General features: G+C 42.1%; 1 long non-coding RNA gene across 2 annotated transcripts in view; it reads right to left on the minus strand.

The window, feature by feature from the left end:
- The window catches only part of LOC132000787 (uncharacterized), a 29266-nt gene continuing 6055 nt past the window's right edge, over positions 1 to 23211 (minus strand). The window contains exons 2-4 of one of the 2 annotated variants that reach the window (XR_009399456.1): positions 17811 to 17898; positions 5957 to 6105; positions 1 to 32 (exon numbers count right to left, since the gene is read on the minus strand). This is a non-coding gene — a long non-coding RNA (uncharacterized LOC132000787). Of the gene's footprint in view, positions 33 to 5956; positions 6106 to 9653; positions 9777 to 17810; positions 17899 to 23211 lie in introns of those variants that run through there. The other variant, XR_009399455.1, reaches the window with a different exon arrangement.

Raw genomic sequence — 23211 nt, forward strand, 5'->3', positions numbered from 1 at the left:
TGTTCCAATAAGCCCATACTCCTTGAAAAGCCCTGAAATGAGAGTCAAGGAAAAGGAGAGAAGGTACTCACCAATTTTGCACCGAAGCTCAGAATCCAAATGTAAAGACTCACAGCCCCATGTTCGGGCACCTATGATGAAGTTCTAGAACCTAGGTGAGGTTCGGTGGGCTGAGGTCTGGAGCCAAGGACCAAGAAAGAATTCTTGAGACATCTTGAAAGACCACCCCCCCCCGCCCCCATCGTTAACTAATTAACTGCTCTTTTGTTGTGTAAGAGTACCCCTCCTCCCCTTGCAGTGAAAAGACCCTTCCCCCAGGGTTGAATCAATGTAACTGCTCTTTTGCCTTTCTGTAACTGCTTGGCTTTTAGGGCATGACACTTGTCTCCTGTTTGAACAAGATACCTTCTCCTAATAGCCGAGGCATGGTCACATAAGCAAGGGGGCTGCATGGTCACGTAGGTCACATAGACAGGGGGCTGCATAGTCAGGTAGGCAGGATGTCTTTCTGCTGAGTAATAAGGTCAAACTTCCCCTCTTTGTTTCCCCTTCCCGCCTTTCTCTTCGCGCAAGGGGGTCTTCCAAAGCCAATCCGCTAACACCAAGTATGCCTTTTTTCAAATGTTCAAATTGTCAGCCAATCGGCCCCGTCCCATCCGGGAGTTATTTGTACCTGTCTATAAAAATCCTGCACCACCTCAGCCAGGTGTGTTCAGCTAGCAGGAGCTGCTGACCACCCGCAGGAGCGCGCTGACCACCTGCAGGCGCCTGCATAACAATAAAGAACCTCTTGCTGTTTGCATCCTGTGGCAGTGTTGAATTCTTGGGTAAGGGGATCCGCGGGTCTTTCAATCTTTGGTGCAAAATGGTGGTTTATTAAAGCACGGGGACAGGACCCATGGGCAGGAAGAGCTGCTGCCCTGGGTTGTGAGAGATGGCAGGTTATATACCTTGCCGTTGGGAGGTTGTGAAGGGAAGGGAGATTCTTGGTGGAGTGTTATGATCCTGCTATCATTTACATTCCCTTCTACCTCAGCCTCCTTCAGTTTATGGTGGGGAGGGAGACATGAGGGCTTCAGGAACTGAGAGTTATTTGCCTCTGGAAAATTGTGCTATTGATAAGGTAACCTTCCTGTTTGTAGCTCTCTAGGACATCTGTAGAGCAAGGGAGGTTCCTGTTCTGTAGGATTGTGATCTCTGCAAGTTAACTATTTATCATTTTATGGCAGTCAGGGGTGCCTGAGGAATGCTACACATATTACGGAGGGGAGCGGGTGGAGAGGGGGTGCAAGGTGCCAGATTTTGTTTTGTCTTCAGCCAGCCTCCTGCTCCCTCGTCACTAAGAAAGGTATTTATTTCAGCTGAATGTTAAGAAAGCTCCAGCTGACTGGAGCCATGTATTAAAAGACCCTTGTCAGATTTTATTTTTTTAAAAATGTGGTTTATGAGGCACCTGGTTGGTTCAGTTGATTAAGCATCCAACTCCTGGCTTTGGCTCAGGTCCTGATCTCAGGGTTGTGAGATCAAGACTTATGTGGAGCTGATGAGGGAGCAGGAGTCTGGCTGAAGACAAAGCAAAAGCTAGCACCTTGGACCCCCTCTCTATCCGCTCCCCTTCGGTAATGTGTGTGACATTCCTCAGGCACCCCTGACAGCCATAAACGATAAACAAATAGTTAACTTGCAGAAATCACAATCCTGCAAGACAAGAGTCTCCCTTGGTTTACAAATCAATAGCCAGAGGCAAATAACTCAGTTCCTCAAGCACTAATTATCTCCCTCCCCACCATAAACAAAACTGAATGAGGCTGAGGTAGAAGGGAATATAGTAAATATAGTTAAATCTCTTCTAAACCTAAATCTCACCCACGAAGACGATTGGATTGATAGTAGGATTGTGACATCCCACCAAGCCTCTCCCAACTATCTTGATGTTAATGGCTGGCCTAAAGACAACATTGATCAAGCCACAAGGGCAAGGCCTCTGGTATTCCGGCACCCTGTAGGCCCTCTTTAGGATATGAAAACTCTGTTGAAACCTCCCTTCCCTTCACCTTCCCCCAACCACAGGGTAGGTAACCTGCCATCGCTCACAACCCAGGGCAGCAGCTCTTCCTGCCCACAGGTTCTGTCCTCATGCTTTAATAAACTACCATTTTGCACCAAAGATGTCTCAAGAATTCTTTCTTGGTCATGGACTCCAGACTTCAGCCCACTGAACCTCACCTAGGTTCTAGAACTTCATCAGGGCTGCCTGCTCAGCATGGGGTCTGTTTAGATTTCTCTTCCTCTCCCTCTGCCTCTGCAGCTCCTCCAACTCATGCACATGCACATCCTCTCCCTCTTTCTCCAAAATAAATAAGGAAAATCTGCTAAAATGCTTTTTTTATTTTTGAGATTTTTGTACATCTGGATTTTCCTACAAAATTGATAATTTTTAATGTTGGGAAGTAGTTAACATTAAGTATGCTGAAGGCAAAAAAAAGTATCTATGCACTGAGACCCAACACTTCATTTATAATCTCTGGCCTGCACAAAGTGATGAAGAAAAGAGTAACAAGTCTCATTACACACCACCTAAGGCTGAATAACAAAAATGTTTAGTGCAGCCAGTAAGCTTGGTCACAATTAGCAGTATGGAATTGGAGGAAAGGAAATAGATTGTTGTCACCAATCTGGAAGTTTTGTTATGTGGGTTTGGCAGGCAGTCAAGAGAAGGAAATAAATCTTGTGTATGAAAAGAAGGACATTCATGAACCTATTGTTGGCAAGCTGAGATCGCCTGGAAATGCACTCATTTCTCTTTCAAAGATAAGCTTATAGAAAGAATAAATAATAGATAAATTAACATAGATACCAGAATGAGGCAAGTGAGGCCCCTAGGATACAAAATTTAAGGAGCCAATCACTTGCAGGGTCATGAAGATTCATGGATGAGGCTTGTGCAAACCTAGGTGTACATGTCTCCTGACAGCCTGTGCTCTGGATGCATCAATTGCCTCAACTTAGTGCTGGTTCTGGTATTTACCCTACATCTAAAATAATTATTTATTCTTTTCTCAGACAATATGTCTATTTTTCACTTTGAAGACTAACAAATCTTAGTGAAAATAGTAATGAAAGAATAGTAAAAAGAAAAAAAATCTAGACACTAATGGCCCATTCTGTGACAACAAATTTGCAACCATTTACTCTGTTGAATCAATCTTTATTTCGTATTTACAGATTTTCAATTATACTTCTAAACTGTGAAAGAATTTCTCTTTCTTTTTTTACATATTTATTCATTCCAAGGTATTTATTGAGTTCCTAACTCATGTGTCATTGTGCTAGGCAATTGATTCTATATTGGTGAATAAAACAGAAAAGGTGACTGCCCTTTTGGAGTTGATAAGTGATAGAGAAAAAGACACTTAATAAGTACGTAACTAAATTAATTAGTACTTATCATTGCAGTAAGAACAACAACAAAAAAGAAACAAACACGATGCAGGAATGTCTACTATTATCGTTTCATGTTCGAGAACACAGTCAAGGATCACCTCCAAGACCTTTGGTGATACAGTGTGGTTGAGGAGAATCCCTGCCAGAAGTCCTAAGACATTTGAGAAAGTAAATTATATAACGTCTTTTCTTTCAATATTAAAGATAAAAATGAAATAATTCATGCATAGTTTAAAAAATAGAAAGATAATTTTTCAAGCATGTAGAATAAATACAAAACATTTGGTTATACCACGAAGAGACTAATAATAAAGTTCTTTCTTTCTAGTTTTGCCTCATGCCACACTTTAGTAGTGGCAAAGCCCCCCCCAACTCTCTCTTTCTAATAAAAATTATTTTAAAAGAGATGAAAAATCTGAAAAAATTTAAAAAGCCTACAAAATAAAAATAAAAGAATGTTACTTAGTGTTTTCCCTAAGCTCTGAAGCTTTGCAACCCTCTATTATCAGTAAACTTGAGAGGAGGAAGTTGTTCAAGTGATTGTGTTCAAGGGGAGGGATCTCTTGCCTTGATCCTCAGGTGTAAGTCAGCTAGTGCAAAAGCAGCTCTCCTAAGCAGCAGAGACAGCCCTCTGTGTAAGCAGCTCTGGATTCCAGTATGTGGTGGTGTTTTACTCCCTGAAGGCTTGCAGCGTCAATGGGTGAGATGAATATTGCTGCACCCGGCTCTCTATCCAGGAGCTGAAAATTTGCACCCCAGCTCTTCAGTGAACCCTCACAGAAAAAAAACAATCCACCAGTCTTAACTCCTGAGTCTCTGCCAGAACTCTGTGTTCATGCTGACAGTGAAAATGCATTTTTATCTCAGACACGCAAATGAGTTCCAACTCCAATTTTTTTTTGTTTTTAAAGATTTTATTAACTAATTTATCTATCTATCTATCTATTCACATTTTTTATTTTATGTATTTTATTTTATTTATTTATTTTATTATTTATTTATTTACTTATTTATGAGAAGGTCAGAGGGAGAAGCATACTCCCCATGTAGCTGGGAGCCCGATATGGCACTCGCTCCCAGGACTCTGGGATCATGACCTGAGCTGAAGGCAGTTGCTTAAACAACTGAGGCACCCAAGCATCACCAACTCCAATTTCTATGCATTCCTGTGACACAGACCCACACGATACTTGCAGGGTGTTGTAGGTCTTGCCATGCTTCTGTTTTGTGCTGACCCCTCCCAGAAAAGGGAATGCCTAACCATGCTGTGATTCAGGGTATAGGGCTATACAGAACAGAAAGCCAGGAGCTAGCTTCGTGGTTTTCAGCCATTTTTCCCTAACTGATGTCTGGAAACTCTGAAGCATTCGGGCCACACCTGTTCTTCTCCTGACCCCTCAGGATCCTGAGATCATACTGTCACACCTGGGATTCCAACCTGCTTCACCACTTGAACATTTTTAAGCCAGGAATGTTCCCCACAGTAGTAGACTCCTGAGTGTTTCAATCATGCACTTCGTTGTTGATAAAAACTTTGCAGTAGGCACCTCCCCTCTGCTGTATCAACAGCCATATCACCCGCACAACTTATTCCCACCCACACCACTTGAGGTATGAAGCTGCCACAGGCATCACAGTGAGAGCTAGAGGAGCTCTTGAAGTGGTTCGGGATCTTCTTTTGTGGCTCGTGCCACAAAAAGCCCTTTTTTGTGGCTTGGTCCAAGAAAAGAATCATCACCATGATTGACTTTTCATGCCCCTCCTATATAAGGAAAATTTTCCCATCATTCAATGTTCTCTGAGTTCATGAAGCAATCCCTGGAAGGTCTCCCCTGATGGCCGGTCATGGGCACAGGGATCTGAGAGAGTACTGATTACTCATGGCTTACCAGTTGATGGAGACTTGCTCTGTGTGGCCTAAACTGTTCCCTCCACAGGTCTATATCAGCCAAACCCTGTCCTCCTCACCTCAGCATCTCTCTGGTTCTCCTCCCTCTGCCACTCCCCTCTTTCCTGTGCTCTTTTCCCTCTAATAAAGAAATAAATACCTAAAAATAAATAAAATATTGAGCATAAAAGTGTACATTTAGGCCTTCAAGACCTGGCTGGAAACACCCTCCTTTGTGTATTTATTTGTCATATTTCCTCTTGTGCTGATGGCATCAGAGGTGCATGACAACCCAGGGAGTGAGAAGAGTGATGGTGGAGGGAATCTGCCTTCCGAAAAGATCACATAAAGGATTTCAGTCTCCCAATTTTAAGAGCCACTCAACACTGTCATGGGAGGACATCTGTGGTGACATGCTACCAAAATTTGGAGAGTTACTTGGTAATTTAACATAATGTAATATGCCTACAACATGTTGAAATCACCAAACTTCAATAGCTACCAACCTAAATCTTTTAAAAATGACCAAAGAGGCACCTGTATTTCTCAGACAGTAGGATACTTGATCTCAGGGTTATGAGTTTGAGCCTAAAAAACAAAACAAAAGAAAACAAAAGGACTTACACATGAGCAAAATCAATGAGGCTCAAACAATGGAGCTGGTCAGTGTTGGGATGGATCTTGTTTTGTGTTCATTTTGCCACTGGGCACTGTACACTTAGATGGTACCAATGCTTATCAGCCAACCAGGTTCTCCCTCTAGAGCTCAGGGTCTATAAGAGAAGATTGACAAACAAGAAACAAAATTGTGAATGAAAAGAGCAATTGCTCCATAGGAAAAGAGCAAGGGACTACAATGAAGTCCTGAGCTCCACCAGGTGGGGGTATGACATGGATAGACTGAGAAGACATGTAGAATTCCTGTGGCAGGAAAAGAAGGAGACAGCCCTGCACAAACCTGAGTGTATTCAGCCTGTCAGAGGTCACCATGGAGCAGAGGATCAGAGGCAGACTTTGATATTCCCAGAGTGGAGGTTAGAGAGGAGGCCAGGGTGGCCAGAGAGCAGAGAGCAGAGAGGGAGGACCAGGGCCTCGGGCATTTTAACAGTATCAGTGCCCTTCTCCCAGTGCTGTGTGACCACATTTCTCCATACTCAGTGGTTGAACCCACAAACATTGTCTCCCAGTCTCAAGGGATCAAGAATCCAACAGTGCTCACCTGGGGGCTCCTTCCAGAGTCTCTCTTTAGGTTGGGGCTGTTGTTCAACACCAAGGGAGGACCTGCCTCACTGAGAACCTGAGCTCACTTAGGGGCATTGGCTAGATATGACCCATCTGAAATTTCCACTGTCTTTTGTGATCAACAGTGCTAGGCCACGTGCATATGTCTGTGTCATGGTTCAACCTAAGGGCTTGTCCTCAGGTATGAGGATCTGATAGAGAACATGGGTCAGAGTGAACTTGGAGCTGAGCAATGAGCTTTTATGACTAAATTTCAGCAGGGCCTTTGGGTCATGTTACCATGTTCTGTGGAATAAAAGTGAATCACTAAATCCAGATCATGCTCAGCAGAGGGGGTCACACAAGGATGTTTATGGAGGATTTGGGGAACCAATGGTACCCCTGAGGGAAGAAGGTGATGATCCCTGCTGGGTCCATGCCTTGCCCGGGATCAGATTGGAAGGAAGGCTTACTGGGCGTGAACCCAGCTCTTTGAGTGTCCTCAAAGGTGAGGACCTAGATACACCTAGCCATTCACTGGTGGCTCAGGAAAAGGTTGTCTAGAAGGAAGTGGCTATAGGCATGGAAATGGTAACAGGATGAGAGTGTTTTTTTAAAGATTTTATTTATTTGACAGACAGAGATCACAAGTAGACAGAGAGGCAGGCAGAGAGAGAGAGAGAGAGAAGCAGGCTCCCTGCTGAGCAGAGAGGCTGATGTGGGACTCAATCCCAGGCCCCTAAGATCATGACCCGAGCCGAAGGCAGCGGCTTAACCCACTGAGCCACCCAGGTGCCCCAACGAGGGTGATTTTTGATATCCTAGATAGGAGACATCGCCCTATGTTCTTGTCTTAGGAGGCCCCCATGTGATGTCATGGACATCACACCCTTTGGAAAGAGGGTAATGGCTTACTTCACAGGAAAGGCCATCTCTATGGGTAAGGGTGGATTCTGACCCTCAAGGGACAAGGATCCAATCACTTCTTTAGGGTTTGCATTGAAAATTAGAAGCCTAAGATCTTGGGAAGCTAATAACAAAACTATTACCCTGTTCTTCTGGGACTCCAGAATGTGAGCACTGATGAACACATGTGTTCACATAGGAGAGAGTGTGCATGTACATACAAAACCACACAAACCAGTAGGGACTGTGTGGTGGTATCTGACTAGTAGCAGATTCAAAGAAGTTGATAAGACGAAGGAAATTTGGTTGGAGGTATTTTCTACATGTGACACCGGTCATCTAACATCATAGATATTATCCAACCTACACCTATGGATATCTGGTAGAAGGACATGCTAGAATCATCCGTATTTTACTGAGAAGACCATCTTTGTCAGGTACAATGGTTTATCCAGGGTCAAAAACAGGTAAGAATAGAGTTCTGTCTGAAACCAGGTGTGTTTCCAAGCTGAGGCCCTGGCTGCACCCAGATCTTCCCTGGGGCCCTGTGGAGAGAAGTGTGTTGGCATCACTGTGTACAGATGTGACCTTTCATGCAGAAAGGCAATAAGGAGATGACAGACCAGAGCACTGTTTGTGTAGGTGTCAAACAAGGAGTGGACTGTGGTAGGGGATCCCAGGCAATGATGTCACTTCCTTGGCCACAGACCCTAACAGAACTTGGAACCCCTGCAACCAGGCATCCAGATTCTAGTGTAGTCCGTATCAGGGTTACTTGGCTAGAGACATCTGATATGGAAAGATGTCCTCTTGCTGCTTTCCTACTTCCTGGGGTTCTGGCTTCTGGAAACCCCAGGGAAATGGCTTTTTCACATGCTGCAGATACTGGCTCAAACCTCTCCCTCAATGCCTCAGAACATTTGGCAACAGTTGCCATAGTACTTAATACTGAGCAGACTAGGTGATGCCCACCCCTCTGAACTATCCAAGGGCAGCCCCATCCCTTCCTCTTGAGTTATAGGGAAAGAGGAATATGTGGGTGTTCCCACCCATGGGCTGGAGGAGGTTGAGCACAGTGGATACCCTAGTGATCCCTTCTTGCTCACACCAATGTCATTGTGGGCAGGGTGAAAACAGGATGTCTGAGGTGCCTCTTATCTGTGCCAGAGCACATCCATGGCCCTGAGAAAGGAGGGCCTTCCCTCTCCACCAGGGTAGCGAGGTATTATAAATTAGAGGGGCTGCTGAACTTTCATCCACATATCTGTTATTCCTGCTTTAGAGTAAAGGTCTGAGAGCTTCTTCTGGAAAATGGGAAGATGTCCTGGGGAGATGTGGATGGTGTGTGAGCACTGTGGGAGAGCATAGGGGGATGGAGGACAGCTTCAACCCCTGAGAGGGTCATTCTCCATGCCTGCCCCCTCCCAGCCCTATCTCTACCTTAATTCTGGGACCCAGAACCGAATATTTTGAAAGAATCACACAGAAGTCTGTTGGAATCTGGACACTGGATGCTCAGAGAGTGCTCAGGAGACCCAGTGAGAGCTCAGGGATCGGACGTCCCACACATGTGGGAGATTAGTGTCAATGGAAGGAGACCTACTCATGGCACCTAGTGAATAAGGAAGCACATGGGCGCAGGAGGTCACTTTTGAGCTATTGGGAGGGTCCTGGGTAGGCCTGGCTAGAGACAGAGTCCGTTGGTTCCCATCTTCTTTGTATCTCCCCAGAGTAGTGGCATGTGCAGTGAGAGTAATGAAAAGGCCAGACATCACACCTCCCTGGGCACATGCCGTTGAATTCAAGTGACAAGTGGGCAAGGATACAGGCTGAGGAGTGTGTCCAGCTCCCCTGAGGAGGACAGAAATGCTCACACAATTGATCAAGGACACACATTCATAGTGAATTTCAGCTACCTTTCCATCTGTAAAAGGTCTGTCTCAGGCAGGACTGCTAGATCGCAGGTGAACAAGGAGTAGGACTGGTCTCTGACAGAGGCTGGAAGCCCAGGACCCAGGTTCACACAGGGTTCCCTAGGATATTGGTTTGAGAAGGTGCCCTGTCCTCTGACTTCTCTGCCTACCTGTCTGTCCCTAGGACCATCTATTCCATCTTGAGCACATTGCTGGAACAATATCCCAAGGATTTTTTCCATCCCCCAGAATTTCCCAGCCTGAATTGCGTATAGGCATACCTGGGTCTCAATATGCCCGGCTCAGACCTGGAGCGCTGTTCCCAGCTTCTGCTCTCATAGCTGCAACACCTCAAGCCCACGGAGCCAGAGGCTGGGGTGAGGAGGACTGGGGCTGACTTATGTGGGCCTGAGGAAGAGACAGGGTGGGCCACACTGAGTAAGCCTCCATAGATTGTAGTTGGGCCAAGAGGAGTGAGTAGTCTCGGATCTCTGTCTTCATAGGCTTCAGCTGGGGAAACCTTCCAGAGATTGGGTCTTGAACGCAGACCACACTAAGTGGTGGGAAGTTTCTTTTATGTATGAGGCAAAAGGGAAGTCAGTCGTGCTAATGATACTTTCTCTTCTTGGAGCTACACAACCAGCCCCAGAGCAAGATTTTGATCCACCTCAGGAACTCGTCCCAGCACCCATTCTGGCACCTGCTGCATCTTTGGAGCCTGAACTGGCTCACCCCATCCCTACTGCTATGGCTCACCTGTCAGGATGACCAGTGACACCACCTGCCCTGGTAGTCAGGGCTCTAATTCACTCTCCTGAGATGCAAAAGCCTTCAGTCCCTTTGCCTGACCTGAAGGTCCAGCAGGGTCCTGCCCCTGCTCTTGGGATACCTGTATGGCATGAACCACCAGCTGCCTCAGTGGAACAAACAGTCTTAGCCCCTGAGCAGCAGCTGGTGCAGGTTGCAGCCCCAAACAATGTCTTCCCCTCCCCTGTCATTGTCCTCTTTGTAATATTTGTGTTTTGTGTACACCTGTATAATGACTTAATAGATTTTGTTCTTTAAATAAATTAGAATTTCAGCTTACATAAAATTTTACTTAGTTCCTTTTCAATGGTATATCAAGGTCTCATTAGATACACTCAGAGTTTGGCACAACCATTTACTTCTACAAAATTTCCATCTCAGAGACATCTGTGCTACTAACACTCATTCTTCATTCCCTCATCCCAGTCCCTGCAACCACTGCTTTTCTCTCTGTCTCTGGTACTTTACTTCCTCTTGGATTTTCATGTGCCTGGAATCCTACAATATGGTCTTCTGTGTCTGTCTGCAGAACTTAAGAGTGATTCACATTTTTAATTGTTTTATACAAATAACTCTTTATTACAAAGGTATGTTCCTGAAAGTACAAAGATCATGGGAAGCCCCCAAATGAACTATTTTCATTATCTGTAATAGGGTTTCCTTTCATAAGGATGCCTTGAAAAGTAGAAACAACAAGAGAAATGTCTGGCTCTATGAGACACCTTTAATTTTTCATTTTCCTGGGTAGTCTACATTTCAAATATTCTAATAGGCATATTATAAAATATTAAAATCATATCTTAAATATTCTCATTTTTTGCTAGCAAGTTAGGTAATAAAGTAAATATTTATTTAGGTTTTATCCAGACTATGTTTATGTAGTAAATAATGACTTATATATGAAAAAAACAAGAAGCAGATTCCTTCTACCAAGAAATAATCGCCCATAACACACGGTGTCCTTTTCCCCGCCATTCCCTCTAAGTGTAGTGTGTGTGTGTGTGTGTGTGTGTGTGTGTGTGTGTGTGTGTCAGAGAGAGAGAGACAGAGTGGGTCCCTGAAGGATCCAGGACTGCACTTTTGTTCAACCTGATGTACCCACAGTGGACAGGCACTGTCTCTGCTGTCCCTTTGAACATTCTCAGTGACAATACTCAACAGCACCATCTGATAAACAACTAAGTCATTTCTACTTATTTGATTCTAATAATGTAAGTGATTATCATGTCTGTGCCATGAATCTCTGTTTCTCTACAAATGATTCCTATAAACACCAATACTAGAACACAAATATCACTGGTCTATAAAGCAAGGAATAAAACAAGCACAAAAAGCAAAAATCCCTGCTTTCATGGACATTACTATCTGGTAGGAGAGAGAGAGACAATAAACATAAAAAATTAGAAAAATACTGCATGAAGCATGTCATGTGGTGCAAAGCACTATGGAAATAAGGCTGGAAATGGATGGGGAAATTAGGATGTGAGAGAGGACTGTGGGGTTGTTATATTCAATAGGATGGTCAGGGAAGTCATCACAAGGTATCTGTGACTCTTGTTCAGGGACAGTGGACACGTAGGAGAAAGAATCACTCCAGGCCAGTGCAAAGGCCCCAGGCTGGGAGTTTGCTGGTATGTTTAAGGGACAGCTAGGAGACCAAGGAGGTTGAAGGAGAGATAGAAAGAAGAAAAAAAAGAGAAGTGGCCAATGGGTACACAAGAAAGTATGCAGATCATGGAAGCCTTGTGGGCCAATGAAAGCGCTTTGGCTTTTACTCCAACATAGGCTGGAAGCAGAGGAACAACTTGACTATCTTATACATTATGGGATTTCATGGGCTCCTGTGTTCAAAATAAGGTATGGATAGACTTCTGGTCCCAGGATTAGCATGTAAACAAGTTATCACTCCTATCCTTAACATAAGAAAGAAGTGAAGAAAACTGAAAATCAATAATTTTCCTGGACTTGTCAGAGAACTGAGGTTACAAGGCAAAGGGCCACCCTGAAATGTGGAGACACAGGAGAATACAGAGATCACAGTCAAGGTCTACTTGCCTGGAGCAGAAGCTCTAAAGCCATAAGCTGGTAAGAACACCTGAATGGTAATTTTGACAAATTGACAGAAACAGAATGTAGACTAGTATGGCTGTGAATAACTCTGGTGACTTATGGAGACTCTTAGACTTTCTTGACTTTACCCTCCAAGATCCCCCAGATTCTCACAAGAAAGAACCAAGAAAGATCCCCTCATGGCTCTGGGGATTTGAAATACTCCCCGAAGATTCTCCATAACAAAGACCCACTCTCCAGTGAAAAAAACTTCACCGGAGCCTTGCCTCACCAAGGTCAGAAATTCATATCTGCACAGAAGACAGTATGGGAGAGGAAGGAGAGGAAATTAGGAAGTTACTGTAATACCTGTGGGAGGCAAAGATGCAGAGTTGGTTTCTTCCCATGAAGAGCCTAGAAAAGACTGAGCCTGGAGGAAAGGGAGAAAGAAAGTCAAATAGTGAGTTTATTAAAAGGAGGACAGTTTGTAGTCACAGACAGAGAAAGGAGAAGGTAAACCATTTCTCTCAAATTACAGAGTGAAAGGGTCCCTCTCCAAGCCAGCCATACTGTCCACCATTCTACAGCCAATTTATTAGTCACCTTAGGTAAGCTAGGTAGAATAGGAAGAGAACCTGTGAAGAATTTATCCTTGTGCCAACCTTTCACCACAGTTTTTGCAAGCATCCTTTGTCCAGTGGGCTGTATGATTCTGGAAACAGGCACTATTAGCACTCTTCAAGATAGCTACATGGTCTCCAGATGGACATCACAGATATATTCAGAATATTTCATCCCAAAGCAACAGAATACACATTCTTCTCTAGTGCACATGGAACATTCTCCAGAATAGATCACATCCTCGGTCCTAAATCAGGACTCAACCGGTATCAAAAGATTGGGATCATTCCCTGCATATTTTCAGACCACAATGCTCTAAAGCTAGAACTCAACCACAAAAGGAAGTTTGGAAAGAACCCAAATACATGGAGACTAAACAGTATCCTTCTAAAGAATGAATGGGTCAACCGGGAAATTAAAGAAGAATTGAAAAAAATCATGGAAACAAATGATAATGAAAATACAACGGTTCAAAATCTGTGGGACACAACAAAGGCAGACCTGAGAGGAAAATATATAGCGGTACAAGCCTTTCTCAAGAAACAAGAAAGGTCTCAGGTACACAACCTAACCCTACACCTAAAGGAGCTGGAGAAAGAACAAGAAAGAAACCCTAAGCCCAGCAGGAGAAGAGAAATCATAAAGATCAGAGCAGAAATCAATGAAATAGAAACCAAAAAAACAATAGAACAAATCAACGAAACTAGGAGCTGGTTCTTTGAAAGAATTAATAAAATTGATAAACCCCTGGCCCGACTTATCAAAAAGAAAAGAGAAAGGACCCAAATAAATAAAATCATGAATGAAAGAGGAGAGATCACAACTAACACCAAAGAAATACAAACTATTATAAGAACATACTATGAGCAACTCTACGGCAATAAATTTGACAATCTGGAAGAAATGGATGCATTCCTAGAAACATATAAACTACCACAACTGAACCAGGAAGAAAAAGAAAGCCTGAACAGACCCATAACCAGTAAGGAGATTGAAACAGTCATTAAAAATCTCCAAACAAACAAAAGCCCAGGGCCAGACGGCTTCCCGGGGGAATTCTACCAAACATTTAAAGAAGAACTAATTCCTATTCTCCTGAAACTGTTCCAAAAAATAGAAATGGAAGGAAAACTTCCAAACTCATTTTATGAGGCCAGCATCACCTTGATCCCAAAACCAGACAAGGATCCCATCAAAAAAGAGAGTTATAGACCAATATCCTTGATGAACACAGATGCAAAAATACTCAACAAAATACTAGCCAATAGGATTCAACAGTACATTAAGAGGATTATTCACCACGACCAAGTGGGCTTTATTCCAGGGCTGCAAGTTTGGTTCAACATCCGCAAATCAATCAATGTGATACAACACATCAATAAAAGAAAAAACAAGAACCATATGATACTCTCAATAGATGCTGAAAAAGCATTTGACAAAGTACAGCATCCCTTCCTGATCAAAGCTCTTCAAAGTGTAGGGATAGAGGGCACATAACTCAATATTCTCAAAGCCATTTATGAAAAACCCACCGCAAATATCATTCTCAATGGAGAAAAACTGAAAGCTTTTCCGCTAAGGTCAGGAACACGGCAGGGATGTCCATTATCACCACTGCTATTCAACATAGTACTAGAAGTCCTAGCCTCAGCAATCAGACAACAAAAGGAAATTAAAGGCATCCAAATCGGCAAAGAAGAAGTCAAATTATCATTCTTTGCAGATGATATAATACTATATGTGGAAAAGCCAAAAGACTCCACTCCAAAACTGCTAGAACTTGTACAGGAATTCAGTAAAGTGTCAGGATATAAAATCAATGCACAGAAATCAGTTTCATTTCTCTACACCAACAAGACAGAAGAAAGAGAAATTACATTTACAATTGCACTCCTAACCATAAGATATCTAGGAATAAACCTAACCAAAGAGGCTAAGAATCTATACTCAGAAAACTATAAAGTACTCATGAAAGAAATTGAGGAAGACACAAAGAAATGGAAAAATGTTCCATGCCCCTGGATTGGAAGAATAAATATTGTGAAAATGTCTATGCTACCTAAAGCAATCTACACATTTAATGCAATTCCTATCAAAGTACCATCCATCTTTTTCAAAGAAATGGAACAAATAATTTTAAAATTTATATGGAACCAGAAAAGACCTCGAATAGCCAAAGGGATATTGAAAAAGAAAGCCAATGTTGGTGGCATCACAATTCCGGACTTCAAGCTCTATTACGAAGCTGTCATCATCAAGACAGCATGGTACTGGCACAAAAACAGACACATAGATCATTGGAACAGAATAGAGAGCCCAGAAATAGACCTCAACTCTATGGTCAACTAATCTTTGACAAAGCAGGAAAGAATGTCCAATGGAAAAAAGACAGCCTCTTCAATAAATGGTGCTGGGAAAATTGGACAGCCACATGCAGAAAAATGAAATTGGACCATTTCCTTACACCACACACAAAAATAGACTCAAAATGGATGAAGGACCTCAATGTGAGAAAGGAATCCATCAAAATCCTTGAGGATAACACAGGCAGCAACCTCTTCGACCTCAGCCGCAGCAACATCTTCCTGAACATCGCCAAAGGCAAGGGAAGCAAGGGCAAAAAAGAACTATTGGGATTTCATCAAGATCAAAAGCTTTTGCACAGCAAAGGAAACAGTTAACAAAACCAAAAGACAACTGACAGAATGGGAGAAGATACTTGCAAATGACATATCAGATAAAGGACTAGTGTCCAAAATCTATAAAGAACTTAGCAAACTCAACACCCAAATAACAAATAATCCAATCAAGAAATGGGCAGAGGACATGAACAGACATTTCTGCAAAGAAGACATCCAGATGGCCAACAGACACATGAAAAAGTGCTCCACATCACTCAGCATCAGGAAAATACAAATCAAAACCACAATGAGATATCACCTCACACCAGTCAGAATGGCTAAAATCAATAAGTCAGGAAATGACAGATGCTGGCGAGGATGCGGAGAAAGGGGAACTCTCCTACACTGTTGGTGGGAATGCAAGCTGGTGCAACTGCTCTGTAAAACAGCATGGAGGTTCCTCAAAATGTTGAAAATAGAACTGCCCTATGACCCAGTAATTGCACTACTGGGTATTTACCCTAAAGATACAAATGCAGTGATCCGAAGGGGCACGTGCACCTGAATGTTTATAGCAGCAATGTCCACAATAGCCAAACTATGGAAAGAACCTAGATGTCCATCAACAGATGAATGGATCAAGAAGATGTGGTATATATACACAATGGAATACTATGCAGCCATCAAAAGAAACGAAAACTTGCCATTTGCGACAACATGGATGGAACTAGAGCGTATCATGCTTAGCAAAATAAGTCAAGCAGGGAAAGACAACTATCATATGATCTCCTTGATATGAGCAAGTGGAAATGTAATATGGGGGGTTTGGTGGGTAGGAAAAGAATAAATGGAACAAGATAGGATTGGGAGGGAGACAAACCATAAGTGACTCTTAATCTCACAAAACAAACTGAGGGTTGCTGGGGGGAGGGGGTTTGGGAGAAGGCGGGTGGGGATATGGACATTGGGGAGGGTATGTGCTTTGGTGAGTGCTGTGAAGTGTGTAAACCTGGGGATAAAATATATGTTAATAATAAATAAAAAACTTTTAAAAAGAAGAAAATTTAAAAAAGAGAAAAAAATGAAAATTTACAGCCAAATTGGTAGTTCACAGATTCACATTAAATTTCTCTGTGCATTTTTTTCTTATTACAAAAGGAAAACATAAATATTGAAGAAAAGTTGAAAACTCTGATTTATAAAAAGAATGTAAAAATTATTTGTACTCTCACTGCTCCATGATGATCATTATTAATGGTTTGTTACATTTCTTCAAGTTTCACTTCCATGCAAACATCCTTTATTCTTTTTTAACAAAAATGGAATCATTCCACATACAATTTTGTGACTTCCCTTATCACTTAGCATATTATGAAGAACATTTACATATCATTAAATGTTCTTATACAACATTTACAATGGTCATATTGAGGATAAACATTCCATAGTAGTACCAGCACCTATGCAACCACTCCTTTGTAATTGAGTATTTATGCTCTTTCCGTGTTAATGTTATAAATATGCTCTGAAGGAATTCTTCATAACAGTATCTTTACAATAATCTTTTATTATTTGCTTATGGATGAATTTCTAAAAGTAAAAATGACTAGGTAAAAATTATGCAATATTATAAGATTATTACTAGGAATTAAGAACTTGCTCTTCAGAAAGCCTGCCAGTTTTTGATCCGACCAAGTGTCTTATTAAATGACCTCCTGTCAGCTACAGATACTTGTTGTATTGTCTGACAGTTCAACACATGCGTGCACATACCACGTACACCACACATTTGCAGAAACACAGATTATCTGTGTCTGTTGCTGGGCTCATCTGAACGGATACCGTGGCTTCTGGGATTCTCGCCCACCTCCTACCACTCCCTGTGTGCTCCCTGCTTCTCTGACAGTCTCCAGGTTAGCTCCTGGAGCGCTCCCGCCTCAAGCCAGGTAGTTCTGAGGCCGGCAGGCATTTCCCACCCCCCACCCCGCCCCCGCCCCCATCAGGCCACCTTGGCTGCCCACAGGTGACTCAGGAGCGGCCACCTGGCTACAAGTGGTTCCGCCGCGAAACACCCGGTGGGCACACAGCGCCCTTCTCTCCCCACTCCCATTCCCCTACCCATCTTCGTCCCCACCCCACACAGAAGGGACAAAACGTTCACGGATCAGAGACCCCTCTGAAGAGGTAAAGTTAAACCAGGGTCACAGAGTGTGCTGGTGGTGCGCTGTTGGTGCGCTGTTGGGTGCTTGAGGCATGCCACGCATCAGCCGCCCCCCCCTCCGGCCCCCCGTGCTGCTGGAAAGCTGCCCCAAGCACCGCAAGGTCCCATGACACTCTTACCCGAAGTGTGCCACAGACTCCACTCTATTCTTTGTATGTCAGTTTCAAAATTGGCCGTCTAATTCTCAAACACTGTTGGGACATAATTCTGGACAAACAAAATGGACAGAGAAAGGAAAGAGGGCAAGGAGGTTATCTAAAATCCACGTCACCGCACAACACCCTCTGAAAATCACTTCCTCACTCCCCAATTAAAAAAAAACAAAACAAAACGAAAAAAAAAAAGAAAAACCCTCACACACACTAGACACGCCCTGGCTTTCTGAAACCTCAGACTCAGTTTTTAACTTTTATAGAGTCCAGTTTATACATTTTTTAAAATTTTTAAATTAGTGTTTTTATTTTCATTGGGTAAATACCCAGTAGCAGAATCACTGGATTATATGGTAACTCTATTTTTATTTTTTTTTTAAGATTTTATTGATTTGTCAGAGAGAGAGAGAGAGAGAGCACAGGCAGACAGAATGGCAGGCAGAGGCAGAGGGAGAAGCAGGCTCCCTGCCGAGCAAGGAGCCTGATGTGGGACTGGATCCCAGGACGCTGGGATCATGACCTGAGCCCAAGGCAGCTGCTTAACCAACTGAGCCACCCAGGTGTCCCGGTAACTCTATTTTTAATATATTGATGAATTCCCATACTGCTTTCTACAGTGGCTGTACCAATTAACATTTTCCACAAGTGTTTAATGGTTCCTTTTGATCCACATATTTACACATGTTTCTACTATGGATTGTACTTTTGTTGACCTAAAGAATTTTTGCCTTACCCAAGATCACAAAAATCTATGTTTTCTTCTAGAAATTCTATAGCTAAAATGTATCACATTTAGGTCCTTGATTCGTTTTGAGGTTAATTTCAGATTTGTCCACTGGACTGGTACTCCTGAGGATTTACCATAGATACTGCAGTGCCAGAAAGGTCCGTGTTCCTGCTTCCCTGGCAACTTTCGGCACACCTTGCACACCAGCACACACCAAAGGCTGTTTCTCCGTGTTTCTGTCCCTTTCCTGGTGTGGTATACTGCCTTTGCTTATTAGTTGGCTTGAGGTATGATTCAGAGAGAGCTTTTTAAAAATTAAAACCAAGGTGGAATCCATTTTATAATGTTAAACTTAGATTAGAATGATCTTTTTGAACTAGTGACCTTAAAAAGATATCTAAAAAACTTGTTACTTTGTCAAGAGAAATTGTCAAGCATTGCAGTTCTCACAATTGAAAATGAAATAAGTAAGGAAGATTTAAAAAATGTTGTTGAATTTGTTCCATTAAAGCCAGGAAAGTAAAATTATAATGCATTCTGTGTTATAAACAAAATATTTAATCACACTGTGAATTGTAATACTTTTTGATGGCTCGATATTGAGATTTTTTTTCAATATTTTTTCAACACTTAAATGTTCTAGAAAAAAAAAGTTAACTATTCCGAATCCAGAAAAACATATCTAGAGTGGTACACATTTTTCTTTCTGCCTTAGGCTCCAATAACCAGTACCTGCTGAACACTGGCACTTATTTAAAACTTTAATAATGTTCATCATGGATTTATTTTGCATTAATTTTGGCTTTTAGAAGCTATTGTATTAAAATGTTACTTATTTTTAATTACTGAGTTTTTTGTGCCTCCTTAAATCTTGTGCAGCCCCCTCACTCTTCTTTTCCTAGACCCAGCCCTCCTCAAAATATATTCAAAGAATATTTATAGAATACAATAAAAGCCCACAGAAGTTGGAAGTTCATAGAATCAATCCAACTAATTGATTGTAGTTTGTAGAATCTAGTCCAACTAGATTTCATTTGCTCATTTATTCATTTTCTCTTCACATGAATCAATACATGCAGTGGCAGCCAGTAGGGTTGAAGAGGCAAGGGGTGGGTATAACCATAGTGTGGGTGGGGAATTTACAAGTCCAGGCAGGGGTGATACATAAAGAGAAACTTTTTGAAGTTAAAATGAAAAAGGAAAAGGAAAAGAAAAAGGATTTCACAGTGGTTGTTAGAGTAGCAGTATCTTGGTGAACTTAGGGCCTTAAGAAATATCTAAAGTGGCCATGCAAAGTTCTCAGGTATTGATCAGTGATTTTCATGTTGAAACACTATGCTATGTTCTCTACTACACAAATTTTCTTTTTAGTGTTGTTCTTATTTAAAAAGAGTGCCTCAGTGGGCACCTGGGTAGCTCAGTCAGTTAAGTGCCCAACTCTTGATCTAAGCTCAGGTCTTCTTCTCAGGGTTGTGAAATGGGGCCCTGACTTGGGCTCTGTGCTCAGAATGGAGCCTCCTAAAAATCAAAGAAAAGCAAAAAAAGAATTAAAAAAAATTAAAGTAAGTGTGTCTTAGAAAATAGCTGCTGTCATATCTTGTGGGGAAAATGTACTTTTCATGTACCAGACACTATTCACTTGTATACGAATATGAATTTATATGAATTCATTTAAACTTCCTTAACAATCCACTATGGTAGGCATTGTTAGTATCTCATTTTACAGATGAGAAGGCTCTGGCATGGTGAGATTAAGGAACTGACTCAGGTTATACGGTAAGTCCAGAACCTAGATTTGGACCCTAGCAGTCTGACTTCTGACTCTGCCTTGTAATTGCCAAGCTGTGCTACTTTACACATACAGGAGTATCTGAATGCAACAAGATGGGATAGATCAAATATATGTGCATTCATTTTCCATTGATGCTCTAACAAATTATCAGGTTAATTTTAAAGAGAAAAGTCACGGACTATGGGTAGATATGGATCAGACATTCTGTATGTCTGTTTGTTAAGTCTATCCTTTCTGGGAGTATTCTATCTCTGTGTGTGTAGAAATGAGTGGATATAGGCAACTTTGGGTAAGCCAAATGTTCAAAGTAAAAGTGTGGACCTATTCTAAGAAGAGGAAGGGCTAATAAGCCCCAGTGGTCATGCACGATGATGACCAGGAGAAGGTGTTTCCAAGAATGTGTTGTAATGATGATGGATTTGCAAGATGTCCGGGAAGAGAGCTGTGTGTGCAGGCACACACTCTCTTGAGGAGTGGAGAGTTTATTGACCTGCCAACCACCTGAGGTCCTCATGGGCACACTGGAGCCAATATTAAACTGAGGCACACCAGACTCTGCCCAGGAATAGATGAACATGGAGACAAGACAAGGACACAGATTAAGGAGAGGTATGGGATAAAATAGCCCCATGAGCACAGGCACTTGAACCATAGCTATGAGAGAGCTTTAGCCCAGTGAGGGCTGGCTCTAGACCAAAAGTTAATTGATACGCTTTGGTGAGAGGAGAAGGAGAGGGAGGAGGGCACTTTAACTTCCCTTACTCAATCAAAAGCCACTAGTTCTTTAGTGTTATCAGGTAGTCTTAACAATGGTGAGTTTCCACTAAGCCCCAGTATTCTAAATGGCACAGCAGTTACAAAATTGTATGCATTTGACTAACATGCATGCATGTATCTACATCAGGATGACCTATAAGAATTTGCTGTTTTTTGGTGGAACATCTCTTTGAAATACAGTGGTGGAACATCTCTTTGAAATACAGTGCTGGGGGAAAATATGGTTTGATGTCCAAATTTTAATTATTGCCTCAAACTTGTCATCAGGAGATCTAAGTAGTTTGTTTGTTTTTCCCCAGAAAAATTTGGAAGAGAGGGTCCTCTTGCCTAACTTCCGGTCCACTTTTCTTTTTAAAGATTGCTTCCTTCTTTCAGGTTAAGATCCCATTGAGAGCCTACATCTGATATTTAGGTGGGCTTTGCCAAGCCATCTCCATACTGAGACCTGATCACATTTATGGAATGATAGGTACTATGTTTCCATCCTCATGAGAGAGACTGTACTCATTGAAGTGGGCTGTAGCACAGAGTTTTTGCAGTTTACTGGTGTACTTCTGAGTAACCTTTGATTCTGTCTCCTTGATGGTGACCAAAGATGCTGCTAGAGGACTGAAACTTTAAATGTAATTGTCAGCACAGGGAAAGAAACATATTTTGAGTATTTGCAGAATGTTTATGTCAAAATGTTTTGGGAGCAGTAGTTTCATTTTTAACTTCAGAGATTAGATCATTTATTTTATGCATGAGGAGATATTTGCACTTAAGCTGCTGTGGGCATTTATGTTACTTTAATAGCAATCATTTTGACTCTTTTAAGAGTTTTAAAGAGGTTCATACTTAAAGTACTTTTATCTTAAAGATATCTGTCTTTCCCATGACATTGTTTTGTTTCTGAAGGTCAGTTTTATTTTTCAAAAATTATATCTTTTTCATAAGTACATATTTTCATTTCTTATTTTGTTTTTTAGAATGTATTATTTCTTTCAGGAGTACAAGGTCTGTGATTCATAAGTCTTAAATAATTCACAGCACTCACCAGGCACATACCCTTTCCAATGTCCATCACTCAGTCACCCCGTCCCTCCCATTGCCCTCCCTCCCAGCAACCCTCAGTTTGTTTCCTAAGATTAAGAGTCCCTTATGGTTTGTCTCCCTCTCTGGTTTAAAATTGTTTCCTTTTTCCCTCCTTCCCCTATGATCCTCTGTCTTGTTTCTCAAATTACTCATATAAGTGAGATGATGATTTTCTTTTTCTGATTGACATATTTTGTGTAGCATAACACCCTCAAGTTCCAACTACATTGCTGCAATGATTTTGGGGGGGGCAGTTGATAGCTGCACAGTATTCAATTAGCATATATACCACATCATTATCCATTCATCTGTTGATGCTCATCTAGGCTCCATTGATACTTTGACTACTGTGGACATTTCTGTTATGATCATTCAGTTCACATGCCCCTTGGGATCACTACATTTGTATATTTGAGGTAAAAACCAGTAGTGCATTGCTGGTTCACTATTTTCAACTGTTTGAGGAAATTCTTCAGAGTGCTGTACCAGTTTACATTCCAGGCAACAGAGCCAGATGGTTCCCCTGGCTCCTCAATTTCACCAGCATCTCTCAATTCCTGACTTCCACCCTCCCCTCTGCTCTCCTCCCAGTTCCTCTCCAGCCACACTGGATGCCTTTTTCATCCCCTCTGGCCAAACCAGCTTCTGGTACTGAGGCTCTGCAACAGAGGTACCTTCTTCCTGACACAATGCACCCAGATTGTGGAGGAATAGCTCTTTTTTTTTTTCATTCTGTCCTCAGCACTGTCACCCTCAGTGAGGCCTTTCAGGCCTTCCTATCCAATGACTTTGCAGCCTTCCTGTGGAGCACATTTTGTTTGCCACATGAAAAACTTGCCCTTTTATTTTGCATGGCATTGTTTCCTGTGCTGATCCATCTCTAGACTGTGGGCTCTTAAAGGGGAGGAGCCATAGGTATCTCCAGTGCCATGCATGGGACCACCAAGGTACCTGGCCACAGGGGAGTACTTTAGGGTAGAGTTAGTGAATGAATAATT

The sequence above is a fragment of the Mustela nigripes genome, chromosome 14 (genome assembly GCF_022355385.1).
Source record: "Mustela nigripes isolate SB6536 chromosome 14, MUSNIG.SB6536, whole genome shotgun sequence".
NCBI classification, from domain to species: domain Eukaryota; kingdom Metazoa; phylum Chordata; class Mammalia; order Carnivora; family Mustelidae; genus Mustela; species Mustela nigripes.